Raw genomic sequence first — 15,843 nt, 5'->3', positions numbered from 1 at the left:
GCGCCCTGCGATTGGCCGATGTCATCTGGGCGGGCCTGCGCGCGCGTAAGCGCTGAGAGGCGCCTCTCACCGGCAGCGCCGGGGGAGAGCGCCACGCCGCTAATTGGCCCGCGCGGCCGTTAATCATTAGCGTTCCGCGCAGCTATTGGCGGCGGTGGCGCAGCGGGGCGGGCCTTTCTCCCCGCCGCGGCAGCAGGAGGAACCCGGGCGGCTGTCGGGGCTGGCGATGGGGTTAAGCGCCCCTCGTGCGTGAGCCCGCCGCCGCCGCGCCGGCCCCAGCCTGCCGGCCGCGCTGCCGCGGTAAGGAGCCCGCCGCCCCGCCGGGGAAGGCGCCCCTGCGGGTGGCGGTGGTCGGCGGCGGGGCCGCGCACTCCTCTGAGGAGAGCGGGGGGAGGGGGGGCGGTCGGCCGCGCCCGCAGTGCGGAGAGCGGGGGGCAGCCGGTGAGGGAGGGCGGCCGCGCCGCCGGAGCGGGCGGGCCCGCGCGGGGGAGGGGCGCGTGCCGCAGCCGTTGGGGCCGGCTGGCGGCGGGGGCCGGCTGCACCTGCACGCTATGGGGGCGGGGGGGTCCCGGTCCGGCGGGGAAAGGCTGGCCCCGTTTCCCTTCCCTAATATAGGCAGGGCTGGCCGCCGCCGGTAGAGCGGGGCACGCAACGGCAGGGCGGCCCGGGGCTGCGCCCTCGGCCCCGCCGCAGCCCTGCGCCGTCCCGGCCGCGCTGTGGCGGTTACTTGTTGGAGGATGTTGGTCCCTGGGCCAGCGCTCTCTCTGGAGCCGGGGGTAGGGAGCCGGTTGGTTGCCCTCAGAGCACTCCGAGCCCTTCGGGCGGTGGGCTCTAGGGGTGCCAAGTGTTGCAGGAGTGGGTTTTTGGGTTTAGCCCCTCGGGTTAGCAGGAGTTGTCTGCAAGCGTGCTGCGCTCATCTCGGCTATCGTGGGTTCCTATTTAGACGTCCCCTTATGTTGTCCGGGGGAAATACGTTATATTCCTGCTGCCTATGGTAGTGTTGGAAGAGAGCTGTCCTATTACGTTTGTTTTTTGTGCATGTAGATACATCTAATGTACTATAATCCAAAGTGTAAGGAGACTCGAGAGCAAACTGTGTCACAGTCTGGTTTTTACAGTCTCTTTTAATAACATTTTTAAATGAGTTTTCAGCACTGAAGAAGGGTTTCACTTTATGAGCGAGACAGAATGAGACAGAAAAAAAAGTGAGGCATAGCTGTTTCTTAATTGAGTCTAAGAAGAATTCAGATTATTCACACGAAGAGATTTGCACAAATTCTAGTTTTCATAATTAAGCCTGTAGTACAAGATACACATTGGTGGATTTGTGTGATCTCTATAGGAAGCTGGATTAGGAAGGTGATGGATGCTTTGTTTAGGGTGCATTGTCAGATAATATAATCTACAAAAGTGTGTGTTGTTTTGGAGTGGTTTTTTAATTGTTTTTATTTTTAATATTGATGCGCTTTTTTCATTAGCCTGAATTAGAGAGATCCTGTGTGCCTAATGCAGAATAGGGAATGTGTTGGGGTTTTTTCTTCTCTTGCAGAGTGTCTGAGACTAGCCTGTTTGCATTGAGGTGTTAACTTGCAATTTTCAACAGGGTTACTTTCTCATGTGTTGTCTTCTAAAGGAGTATTGTACTTGAGACTTGCTTTTTGGTTGAATACTAAGCAGAAGACATGATCACAGCAATCTTACAGTGCAGTATTTCTTGTGAATGTGAGATTAGGAATACGTGTTTATTGTTGAAGCGAAAGCAACAAAAATGAAGTTCTGAAATCATTTTTCAAAAGGTTTTATTCAAACAGTTTACTATTCAGGAGAAAGAAATAGCAATGGAAACATGTTTTCTTCGACGGTCTTCCATATGTTTGTTACAAATTATATTGCCAGGCAGCTAATATTAAGTGTTTATTTCATGGTAAATACTGTGATGTATTGAGTATTTTGTAGAAAATCTGTAATTTATAGCTTGTACTCCTCAATTAAAAAAAAAAAAAGCCCCAATGGTAAAGATAATATAAAGACTTGTTGTGTCTTTTAAATCTTGGAAGGTCAAAAATGTAGTACTTGTAACTGCATTGCTCACTATTGCTAGGTCACTTTTTATTTTACAAAACTGTAAATTGCTATCAAGATCAACTGCTACTTTTCTCAGGTGTAGAAATGGGTTTGACTAAATACCAGTAATTTTAAGGGTTGTGCATTGTACTGGATTAGGTTTGTTAGCAATTTTCCAGAAACTATTTGTTAAAGATTTGGGAAGGGTGAATTACTCGAATCTGTTGCAGTGGTCCTCTGATTATATTTTATTTTTGTGTGTGTGTATGGAGGAATAAAGAAGGGAAGTCTGAGGAGACAGATAGTACTACTTTCCTCTTTCTTGTCTTAAGCATAATTCTTTCTATGCTTTTTTCCTTCCTTTAACTTGTATTAAGTTTTTGTTTTTCATTTCTTCTCATGTTTCAGTATACTTGTCTTACATCATAGTCTTACTTATTTTATACTACTTGCTTAAAGTCTGTGTGTGAAACTGCTTCAAACTAGCTGGACGTTCTAGATGAAGTGCATTAGGTATAGCTCTGGGTATGAACCACAAATACCATCGTTTTGTGTTTTATTCAGTTGAAAGGTGCAGTCAGTTTGTTCCAGTAGCCTGGGTTAACTTAAGTTCGTATATCTTTGTATCACTATTTTTACACATTTACTTCTCCCCAGAGTTAATTTGACTAAGAAATGTAGTGCCACATCTTCTAAAATATGATGATACGTTTAAAGTTTCAAGGTACTGTATTCTAGGCTTTTTAAAGTAGTTGATACAGTTGCATTTTTTTTTTGGACTCTGGGAAAAATGGGGCTTTTGACAGCGTGTTCATAAAGAGTGGGTTATCAGATAATGTTAATGAAGCAATATAAACTTTGAATTGGCTGCAATGTAGCATACATTCAATTTTTAAAAACCTTTTAATACGTATTGACAGCATTGTTCAGTTTTGGTGAGCTAGACAACTCTATGCTATAACTTTACTACCTGCATAAGAATAGCAACAACTTTGGATGTCCTGATAGCAAACAAAATTACTATAAGTGTATAGATTCTGAAATTTTCCGGGATACTCTAATTCTTCTTATTTCATATATATGAAAAGAGTTAAGCAATAGCCAGTAAATACAAAAAACTAATTAATGGATGTGATGTCTAAGGAGCTTTCATAGAAGCGGTAGAGTATTCTATAATCCTGGCACCACAAGGTTGGAAGGACTGCAGAAGTGTTGGGGTTTGGGAGCCCAGTTAAGCTTTTAGTGGCAGTTTTCCCACATACATTCCACCTAGTAATGGCTAGATAGGAATGACCCAGGGGCTTTTGTTAAACGCTGCATTCCAAATTGAGCCTTTTAGTAATGGAAAGATGAGTCGTTTGGCAATGCAAGACCTGAATAATAAGGTCGTTCACACCATACTCTTAGGCAAGAAGAATCTGTGTGAATGCCTTAATATGGTGCTTGCTCTGGATGATAGGTACCATCTATGCAAGCCCGTTAAAGTAGGTTTTATGTGTTTCTTTGAGGTGGTGGACTGATGCAGTGTATAACAATGTTAAGAGATTTTTTAAAGCAGTATTAGAAAGCTCTATTTCTAGGAGATCATAAATCAGCAACAGATGATGATTAAATATTGTTGGGAAAATTGTACTTTCAGCCTACCTATAATCTTATTTTGATTTCATAACTTTTTGAAGGAGTGCTTTAGAGGAAATGATGTCTGAAACCAGATTTATGGAAGCTCAGCAACCTTAATTACTGAACAGCCTCCACAGCTACACTTGTGCCTAACTTGGTCTCATACAGTTTGATGTATGTATTATGAGAATGCTGTCAATGTGTCATTTTATGATATGAATTCTTCTCTAAGTTTCCAAGAATATTATATTTGGTTATTGTATGTTTGTATCCAGGCTGCGAAGGAAACTGTAGATTTCAAGAGCATGGCTGTGGCATGCTTATTCAAGGGTTTCTGTTCCATTTGTTATCTTGGATCTCTAGAAAGGGAATGGGGCATTATCTCTCTGCAGCCATTGGTTTCTGCATAAACATATACTGCATTGTTCACCTGTCTTTGTTCATCTGCTGCTAAGTTTTTCTATTCTTTTATTTCTTTCCCAACATCAATTCTTGTCATTCTTTAACTCAAAAATTTGTGTATAAAATGGAATTTTGTCCTTTATTTAACATTCCCAACTTTCTCCTCTGCCCCTTCCCCAGGTTTATTTGTTAGCAAGTTTGTAGTACCATTTATGAAAGATCTATGTCCAATCTTGTGTAGAGTGGTCTGAAGACTGAAGCTTGTCAGGACAAACATCTTAAATATCATTAAAGCTATGGCTAAACAGCAGAGTATAGTTGCTCCTTCATTTTGAAAGCATAGTTTTGGATAACTTGTGTTACCAGGTCAAAAAATAACCTCTAAAAGGCATAAATCTAGAAGGTGTCATTGTTGGATTTGTTTTAGCTGACCATTCTTAGCAAAGATCCGGTGCTGATTTTTGTATTTTTCAAAAAAATGTTTTGTATGATCGGCTAGCAGTTAACCTACCATATTCGTTTTGAAGAATTATGTTCGCAGCTAAGTGAGGTGTAATAGCTTTCTGTTAGTGTCCAACTATACCATTTTACTTTATGGTGAGGCAGGATATAAATAGATGTGTTCCTTGCAAATATCTGCCATTGTGAAAGAGGCCATCACATTGACATATCCTTCACTTTTTGTTCATACCCTCTGTCACCCCCTCTGATCTGTTAAATGAGCTGTTATTGTGAGGAGTTTCTGAACATTTCACTTTCAGCTGTGTAAGATGTGGGTCTCTTATTCATTCTATCAAATTGAACCATATAGGGAGGCTCACAGGAGCAGTTTAACTGGCAGATGGAGAAAATGGTGACTGGAAGTGGGACCGGTGACTTCTTCAGCGCAGCTGAATCTAGAAAAGGCTGTTGGTGTGCAGCTGGTAAGTGAAGTTTGAACTAATTTGGGTGCTTCTGCCAACAGCAGATTGAGGAGCGTTCTCACAGTCCTTTCTGATGTCAGAGCTTTGGGCAGAAAAACCTCCTGCTGGTGGTGAGTAGCTGGGAGCAGTTGCATCATTGACCAGCATGCTGGATCCACAAGAAGACTTCCATCTGTTTTCATATTCCAAGTGAGCTCAGAAGAATTCGGTCTGTTCTTGTGGAGATACAGTAGGAGTTTTGAGAGGTATCGGAAAATTGTTGAGCCTTATAACTTAGCCTTTGATCAAATGTTCAGTTTTTGTGCCCAAATGCTGCAGTAGCAAAACTAGTAAATCACTTTGTGGGGAGTTCTTGTTCATGTTATCACAGTGTGATTTGGAGCATTTCAACAGAAGGTTCAGTAAAAAGCCTGTTTCCTTTAAAGCATTGTAAATCCCTCTATCTTTTGGATGAAGAGCTACATTTCAGGTTCAATGTGCTCTGTAGGTGTTTAAAGAGTAAAACTTGCTGCCAAGATTAGATTATTTTTCTCCCTTTCTTTTATAATCTACTGAATCTATTCCATAACTTCAAGCAAGATCTGAACCTTTGCCAATTTCTGTCTTGCCTTAAAAGTAGCTTGATTGGTTAGCATAGCTACATAGAATGTCATTACCTTGACTCAAAATAAAACTTGGCTTGTCTTTTTGAGTTGATGCATCGTTATCCTTCTTACACTCGGGAAGCTAGACTGTTTCTGAACAAGAACTTTTGCCTAACGTCTTTCCAAGGGAAAACCAAGGGAAGCTGACTAATTTTCCTGTGTTAATGACTGTTGCATATACTTCAGTGGAAGAAACTGTGGTAAAATGGATAATTGGATACTCATAGTATGTGCTGATAGTAGTTCTACTGTTAGAATTGACAATAATGAGTCTTTGGTTTTTACTTGCAACGAGGATTACAAATGATTAGTGTCCTAGTTTAGGTGTTGTGGTTTCTTTTTTGTTTTAAGCACATCAAAGTGATCTTTAATGTATTTTCATTGCAAATAATCTCTAAAAAGGATTCTAGGCACACATATTGTTGCACATTGCATTATTGTCATGGAAAAATAAAGTACTTTTTCAAAGGTTTAAAGCTGTACCACAACCCTGTAGCAGTATTGCTCTGAGGTGTCATCCTTGTGGTATGGACTGGGAGGAGGAAGAGGACATGCAAAGCTATTAAGTGACTTTATGGAGGCTGTATAGGAATACTAATGCCTTCTGGTTAGACTTGTGGTCTAGTAAATGGATATGAATCTTTCACACAAACTATTGTGTTAATTTATAAAAACGTTATGATTTTCATCCTAATGCTTTGTGTGGTAACACTAAACAGGTCCTGTTTCCCTCTCTGATTTCAAATAATGGCTTCTAGAGAGGAAGACCTGTATTTATGTGGACATTCTTGTTACTGAGAGAAGCGACTGAGTCCAGACTGAGCTTGGCTAGTAATGATTTAAATGCAGAAGAGCCTTCATCCAGTGAAATCAGTAATACCATGTTTTAACTAGATTTCTGAGATCTGAATGGTACCTTTAGACTAAATTCTTAAAGCAGTAATATGAACAGAATAAATGACGTTACTGGGCTAACCTAATTATTGCAATGTATGATATTCCAACAGTTGGCTGTTCATTATTAGGAGTGATGGCATCCCATTAGTTGCTACTTAATCTTGCCTTTACTGACACTGTAAAGTTTAATTTGAAAAGCACAAAGAGCAGTAGTCTTTATTAAGACTTGCGTATCAAAATAGTAGTGAAGGCTGTCCCAGCTCAGAATACAATCAGCTTTTTATCTGGCTTTTTCTTGTTGAAATATTGGACAATGTCATTTCAAGCCTTCACACTGCTATGTACCACGAACGACAGACACACAAATCCAGTTTCTAACAATGTTCCATGAAGATCAAGAAACGTAAATGTGTAGGTATTCTCTCAGTATCTCTTTTTCTTGTCCAGTCTTCCAATATGCAATGAAATATAGGCTAATTTAAGCAGGAAACAGTTTAACCCATTTTTAACATGTGGAATAATAGGGGGTGGAAGACCTTGAAAAGATTTTTCAACTCTGATTAGACAATGTGTGAATTCAGGCATGTTTTAGATCAGTGGTGACAATTCTGAAGCCTATTGCTTGACTGAGATCAGAGTGATCTGATGGACTTCTTAGTTGTCTGGCTAAATATCTTGTCTCCCTATGCTGCATATCTGCCCACACTAGATGTCTGTATCTGGGCAGTTGACTAGCTCTTGATACGACAAGTAAGAAAGTCCTCATGCATGAAGTTAACAGCTTTAACACTGCTCATAACTTACTAACTTCGGGACTCTTATGTTTGCGGTAGTTTTCTGTATCCATATTTTATTCATGTCTGCATATACTGCAGTTACATGGTTATAATGGCAGTGATTTTAAAACTTTTAAACTATGTTTGAATTCAGAATGCCTATGTACTATATATAGGTTAAATGTAGGCATGACTACTATAAGGAAGATGGATTCTCTCATCTCTCTTGATGTTATAAGATAGACTTCCATAGAAAATGTTGGAGGACATAAAATTGATTTTAAATTATTCTTTGAATTTTTTAGAAATAAAGTACGAGTAAGTGGACTTTCTCCAGTTTCTTTCTGTTTGAAGGAAAAGTTTTTGCTGACCCTAAGAAGGCTTCGTACCAGGATAATTGAAAGTAAAGTTGGATCAACAAAAAATTATCAGTTGGTTCCCGCTAAATCTAGGCCATCCAGGTACTCTGGTATTAAATAGCAGTAATTATCAGTAAAATAATGGAATGTTTATGGACAAGTATGCAAATTAATGCACAGTGCACTGCATGGATGTGCCTGAAGACTGAAAGGAGAGACTCTGTGAGTCATTTACTCCAGTCCCTTCTTATTACAGGAAATAATCCTTTCATAACTGTGTCAAATTTTATCTTAATGTTAATTAAATTGCTAGCTGTCTTCTCTCCTGCTGGATAGCAGTTGTAAAATCTGGTTCTGCGATGTCTCCTGGCCTCCAGCCTGGCTGGCTGTGGCAAATTTATAGACACGTGGCTTTGTGGCAATGTTTTCCTCTAGCTTAGGTAGCTCTTCTACCCGCCTGTTATCTACTACAGCCACATGTGCCAACTAAAGAAGACCTGTCCTGTTCAGCCTGTGTTTTGACTAAGCTAGATGGTCTTTTTCAGTCTCTTCTTCAGCTACCTTGTTTTTAGAATGAAATTATGTTTTCTGTAGAAGTTTTTACCAGTGCAAATACCATCTTCCACAAAAGGCCTCACCAGGGCTTTATTAGAATGACATTTATGCTTCTGTAGCTTTTCTGAGAATAACTTGAATGGTGGGTACATCTTACTGCATTTAATTTTTTCAAGGCTAGGTTGCATTGTGAGTTGAGTCACAGAATCAATACTCATCTTAGGATTGGTTAACTATTTATCTTCCATCTCGGTTCTATTGGATCACTACTTGGTTTAAGAATTTTTGTCATTGGTAACTGTTATCAGTATCCTTAAGATCATCTTTTTGCCTCTGCTGGTTGTACTTCCCACATTTGTGGTCCATGTAGTAGGACTGAAATGAAACAAAGCTCCATTGCTAACCCCCTTGCCCATTTTCCCTTCACTGCTTTACCCATTTGTCCCCTCTTTTAATCTACTTCTTGTTACAATACCTTTTGTTAGTAAGCCTTCTAAGTACTAAAATAATTTTTATTCGTCTTCGTTGTCTCTACTTTAATAATTTCCTGTATAATACCACATATAATTCAAATAGATTAGGCCTACTCCCTTTATTTTTCCTAAGAAATATTACTTTATTAAATAGAGCTGTTTGGCACAATCTCTGTGTTACACATGTTTTTCTGTCAACTCATTTTCCATTGACTTTGGTGCCTTTGATTCATTCTTTCCTTTAAAATTTGTTGAAAAGCCAGGCATACAGTTATTTTTTCCTTATGTTTCGTTCTGTGCTTGTCATTCTAACATCAAATGATACCATCGTGTGTTTTCTATTGTTGCAAAAAAATCTCTGCTTTGGGACTTCTGATCTGAGGAGATAGTTCTTCTAATCTTCTGTAGTTAGTGGGTATGCTGTCTTCAGCATTTACATTGTGAATCTTGTTTTTCCTTTGAATGTACTCTTTCAAATTCAATTTCAGATGTGCTATAGCGGTTTTCTTGTGTTCTTGTTCTTTTTCTATTTATATGGATAATGAACTTTTTGTTAGCAAGTTCTGACTCTGACTGGTAACTTGTGTTTCTCACTTCCAAGGCTTACCTTTTGGTTGGTTGGGGTCTGTTTTGGGGTGGGGTTTTTTTGTGGTTGGTTTGTTTGTTTTTTGCTTCCTCTGCATTTATGCATCCAGCTAAATTTGTGGTTATTCCTTTTAAAGGGCTCTCTTCCCCTCCCAGCCCCTTCTCCCTCTGCCTTAGGGAATCTGTAGTAAGGGCAAGTTCCATAGGTATTTTTGAGAAGATTTCTTAAGTAATCTACACACATAACGTTGTTAAATACTACATAAAATTCATCAATATCTTTTAATATATATTATTGTAATTGTATATTGTGTATCTATATAAGGAAATGATACATCAAGGACAGCCTGATTATCCTCAATCCTTGGATTGTTGTAACCTGGGGCTGTATCAAAGTCCCTGTCCTGGATTGCCTATGAAGGAAAGCCTTTTGGTCAGAGAAATGCAGGATTCTAATAATTATTAATAGCTATTCTATTAATTATTAATAATCCTTTGCTTGAATATTCTGACTATGTGAATAAGATTCTTAAGGATTGACTTATTCAGTAATAGAGCAGTGTTAGTTTGCTGTCTCTTTAAACCATCTCCTTTCCTCATCTGACATTTGGTATCTCAGAGAATGACTGTAGCACTGACCTTCTGGTCTGTTCACGCTTCCTGAGTGTGTTAGGCAAAGCATAATACAGGTTGTAAATAAACACTCTTAAAAATGTGAAAAATCTGATTTCCAGCAAGATTTTCTTTCCTGTTCTTTTAAGCTTTCAAAACCTTTCTGCCCCCAAACCTGGGTGTGTATGCCTGTGTTCAACTAAGGAAAGGTGCATATGGTATTTGCATTTTAAGGGTGGGTTTTTTTCCTCCTGTCAAATTTGCAGTGGCTTGGTCATGCAATCTTTGAGGTATTTTTGAGGAAAACAACAGTACTTATTTTTAATTTCTCTCATGCCTTTATACGTGTCTCTAAATTAGTTTTCCAGAAAACTTTTCAAATAAATTCACTAAGTTCTAATGCACTGTATTAGTTTCTCATCTAAACTTTAAAGTGTAAGAGTTACAGACATTCTTCAGAATATAAACTTACTGGTGGCAGTATTTGTCCTGTGTTCATACTTTTTTATAATTAAAGAAATCCATCATGCTATAAAACAAATCATTAAGTTTACTTTTCCTTCCTCCCTCCCCTCTGAAGAGAGATACGGCGTTTGATCCTGGTAAATTTCTGTAATGGGTAGCCTCTTGTTTTGGTGGATTATACCAGGAAAGAGGAGGATATACCATCACAAAAAAATTGGTACTTAGTGCAAAAGTTAGCATTGCTTCCTTGACTAAACCCTCTACTTCTTAAGAAGATGAAATATCTTTGAAAGGTATGAGTACCAAGGTGGCAGAAAATGATGCTCCATGTTTTTTTCAGTTGGGGAAAGCAAGGAACTCTGTCTCCCTTGTGCTTGGGTCTGGACAATTCAGGTGCTGTTCTGATGATGTGCTTTCAAAAGTGTTCATTAGGAAGTAGCAAGATGCTGATTTTACTCTACTTTCCTTTGTTACCAGGATTTTCAGTTTCGAGATATAAAATCATGCTTAAACAGCTGTTCGATGAGACCATCATATTAGTGAGGCAATTGTCTTCTGACCTCCCTCTGACCAGAAAGTTGAACAAAGGAATTTACAAGATTCAGCTGCAATGCAGGGCACTGCTCAGCACTGGATCTTAAACCCGTTTAGACTGAAGATGCTGCAGAGGACAGTAGCTCATTTATAAACAATGCAGGAAGACTAGCTGTAAGAATCAGATACTTTAATATTGTGCGAGTTAGACTGTCTCCACTGAACATTCTTCTTGAATTGTGGATTCCATAGAAAACTGGTTTAGCTGTAACCTAATTCAGGAAGCTCTGCTGACACGGAAGGCTTTGTTGGTAGAACTTGACCAGATGTCAACTTATTGTTGTGAGATTTCACTAGATGAACTTCAGTTTAAAAACTAGTTCTAGCTGACTGTGGGGTATTCAGATCTGTACAGCTTTCACACATGATGACAAGAGAATTTAATGTGTAACTTGTTCCAGGGCTTGTCCTGAAATTAATATACATTAATTGAAAATCAATTGCATTTGGTGAATTATAGAATCATTTAGGTTGGAAAGGACCTTTAAGATCATCAAGTCCAATCGTGAACCTAGCACTGCCACGTCCACCACTAAACCATGTCCCTGAGCACTGCATCTACACATCTTTTAAATGCTTCCAGGGACGGTGACTCAGCCACTTCCCTGGGCAGCCTGTTCCAGTGCTTGACAGCCCTTTCAGTGAAGAAATTTCTCCTAATATCCAGTCTAAACCTCCCCTAGTGCAACTTGAGGCCATTTCCTCTTGTCCTATCACTTGTTACTTGGGCGAAGAGACCCACCTCACTACAACCTCCTTTCAGGTAGTTGTAGAGAGCGATAAAGTCTCCCCTGAGACTAAACAATCCCAGTTCCCTCAGCCGCTCATCATAGGACTTGTGCTCTAGACTCTTCACCAGCTTCATTGCCCTTCTCTGGACACGCTCCAGCACCTCCATGTCTGTCTTGTACTGAGGGACTTCATGGAGAATTGAAGAGTATTTATCAAAACAGTATCAAATAATTAGATTATCTACCTTTTACTGTGTTTTTGCAACTTTTTTTTATAATGTATGCTTTGCGAAACAGCTGTGTAGTTTGCAGTTACCAACATTAATATATGGTCATCTTGTGGCATATGAACTTATATCTCAACACATAGACTATGTTAATCACCAGAAATTGGGAACTTTGCTTAAAATAACTACAAATTTTACTATTTTATTGGTGTTTAAAACAGAGATCGGAGATCTGTGACAAAAAGCCCCAAAAGGTGGGGCAGGTGGGGTTTTTTTGTATATCTCAGTACAGCTGCTCAGTGAACTCAAGGGAAGAACAGTTCAATCCTAGAACAAGTTAAAATAGTTATCTTCTGTCATATTCAGAAAAAGAAGAATGTTACAGCTTTGTCCAGATACTGAAATCATTGCTGACCAGCTAATCAGAGACTTTCTTGGGAAGACAAATGAAGGAATTTATGTTAGTTCTGAAGTTTTAGTAGTGTATTGACTTATCAGAGTTGAAAGTTTTAAATTAACAAAAATCTTGCCAAGTCTTGCTGCCATTGATTTTTGAGTGCAATAATAGACTATCTCTAGACTGTGCATTAGGCTTCCCCCCATAGCATTTTGTATGTGGCAAAACTCCTGCTATGGATGTGCATGATGGATAAAGTGTGTCCAGTTCTTCTCAGTCAGGTCCTTGCTTCATAATTGCCAAGATTTGCTCATGTCCTTCTGGAATTATTGTTGAATCAGTACAAGGAGAATCTTAGACAGAAAATTAGATTTAGCTTTGGTTTAGAAAAACTACTCTTTTAGATTGTGTAACAATATTTTATGCAAAATAACTGCTTACGTCTCTTTACACTAGAGTCGTGAGCCTTTTTTGTTCAGACTAAGATCTTGCCTTACATATCATGTTAAAACAATAGAGATATGCATGTTTAGAACTCTAATAAATATTCTAGACAAGGTATATAGTATTTCCATCTGGGGTGATGGAATAAGGCTATTGCTTTTATAAATCTCACTATTCAGGAGTACATATGAATAATTCAATCAGAAGTCTAAGATCTTCGTATATTGCCACCTGCTCATTATTCAGAAATTCTTGTTACAGTCTGCTGTTGCCCTAGCAACATTCTGAAAACTAGTGTTACATCTATGAAAAAGCTTTTGTTTATCTAGCAAAGCCCACTATCCAATCTGTATTATTACATCTCAAGTGGCGACTCCAGGTCCCAGCCCTAGTTGTTTAAAAAATAATAATTTCCTTTTATGTGGCATTAATTGAAAATTGTTCTGTCGTGTTTTTTTTTTTTTTTTTTTTTTAAATTAGTCATGGATATTAAATATGATGCTGATTTTCCTTAAAGTCCCTTTAGGGTCTGATAATGCCATTATATTATCTGAGTAGAGATGCTTGACTGTACAGATATGCAAGGAAGTAAAAATCATGTGTTGACTCCTGGTGTTCTTAGGGTCCCTCTCTGTCTCTCCTACCCACCTCTTTCCTCCCTCCCCCTTTTGACTTTTACATGAGGAGTCAGATCTTGTTTAACCTTAAACACTCTGGGATTTAAAAAGATCTATCTTTGTGCTTATGAAGTTGATATTAGACAAATTTGGGATGGGAGTAGGGGTGGTGTTAAAGTCCTTGAAACTGCTAATGCCACGGCTAACAGAAGTCTTTCATAACTTCAACTCTCACTGTTTTATGTTGAACATATTTATCTCACAAGATATAACACCACCATTTACTTTTAGAACAAAATCAAGGAGTAAAGCTGATGGTCTGGATTTTATTTTTTCAAGAGAGAAAAATAAATTGAAAAACAACATTAAAAATACCCAACTTCCTAAATCCTCTCCATTGTCATGAAGCAAGAGAAAAGCTGCAACCCTTTCCCTAGCCCCTCTTTTTTGTGTGGTTGAGATCCTCCTTCCATGTTGTATTATCATTTGCTTGGTTCAACCCTACAGTTACTCTCATTCCTTTCTGTATGGATGGAAGGTAACACATACCTGCTTTGAGGAAACTTGTCACTCTTGTCTTATTTGACATGTTGATTTTCAAATTCTGAGTTCTGGAGAGTAATAAAGACTTCTGCTAAATTAGCAAACTGTAGTCAAACTTCACTCTAGAAAAATGCTTACTTGTCCAGACTTACATCTCCCTTGGTTTAAACTAATACATTCCTTAGTCTTTTGCCTCTGAAGTACTTGAGGATTGGAATTGATGAGATGAGAAGTTTTGTGATTTCTTAGGGGTTTTCTTTTGTGCCTGCTTCATGACATGAAAGCATGCTAAGCATGCTGGCAGCCATTACTACCAGTTTGCAGTGTTTTAAGAGTATATGGAACTACAAAGAGAGAATACAGAAGGAAAGGACTTCTGACAAATCACAGGCTTTCCAGAAGGCTGGAGTAGTATTGTTATTTTCAAGAACTGTCTGGTTTTGGCTTACAGTAATCTTAAGAGTGTTTTATCTAGGCACCTGATAACTAGTGACATAGTAAATGTTAAGTTGTGGGAAAGGACAAGGAACAACTGAAGTAAGTCAGAAATGTGGGATTACAACTGAATTGCTCATCGTGATTCTAGCTGAAGCCTCCCCCTTTCCTGTCTTTTCTTGCTTTTAGGCATCTGGCACTGAAGCCTTGTTCCCGTGTTCATAGTTGTTTAGAATTCTTTGGGATGATAACACAATTTGTTGTGCTATCCAGACGTGGAATTTTACGAACATGAGAAGGCTTATTGTTTGGGTTTTTGTTATTTCGGGGGTAGGCGTTATTATTTGGGAACTTCTATTTCAGCTGTCCCTTTGCAGAAAGTAACACTGGTTTAGAATAAACACTTTCTTACAGTTCTCTATTCTCGTTTCTCTGTTCACAAGACTACTGGTCATTGTGACTTTTTGCTGGAATAGACAAATATTTAGCTTTATTGGTTGCTTGATAGTGTCTTTACCAAAAAAGAGTCGATTTCGCACCCCCTCAACATTCCCCTCCTCTGCCTAATGTGACAGCTCTGTATGAATTGCTCACGGGTTTTGGACAGCATGGCTTCAAAATCAGTACATTCTAAAAAATAATTATTTGCACATCACATACCTTTTGGAGACCAGGTTTCGTTATGAAAAAAACCTGGGGGGAAAAATATATCCAGTGAGACAACATGAGTTTGTTCTGAGTGTTGGTACTTAAAGCAGATATTGATTTTAAAAATTTTCTGTTCAGCATCTGGGACCTTCATGTCCCTGGCCCACTATGTCAGTCCACTTACTGGGCCACTTACGGGGAAGCCCAGAGGAAATTTATCAGAGATGTTACTTTTTGTTCAGACTGTTGCTTTTTCATTTAAAAAACCCAAAGCACAATGAACCTCACGTGGCTGAGAGGATATTACAGTATACTGTTTTTGCTTTCAGGCAGTTAGGATGACCTTCAACTCCAAGCTGTGAGTGAGTAGCTTAATTTTCTCCTTAGCTAATGCTTGGCATTTGGATGAGACTGTATAAAAGCAGAATGTCCAGAACAGTCTGAATGCAAACTACAGTTCAGGAAAAAGTTAATATCAAGATATGAATGCAAAACTAAACATAATGTGTTCATTAGGTTTGCATGAAACTATCATCTTGAGACTAAATTTACAATTTCTTTGATTTTTTTTTTTTTTTAATTTTATGTTATTTTTATCAACATTGAAGTAGGTTAGATAAGTCATTTGTGGAGAAAATGTGAAGGTCTTGAAAGGGTTATAGACCCCTTTTTTAGAAGTAACAGTGAATGAGAATGTTCAATAGTAGGAACAGCTGGGGGGTGGAAGGACAGAGAATACAGTGATAAAACATGTATCTGACAAAACTGAGTAACTGATCTTTAGTCTGGCTTTGTTTAGCATGAGGCATTTCTCAGTTGTTTGCTTAAACTG

The sequence above is a fragment of the Calonectris borealis genome, chromosome 6, assembly GCF_964195595.1.
Source record: "Calonectris borealis chromosome 6, bCalBor7.hap1.2, whole genome shotgun sequence".
Lineage (NCBI taxonomy): Eukaryota > Metazoa > Chordata > Aves > Procellariiformes > Procellariidae > Calonectris > Calonectris borealis.
The sequence above is the reverse complement of the archived record's forward strand: the minus strand, read 5'-3'. Positions refer to the sequence as shown.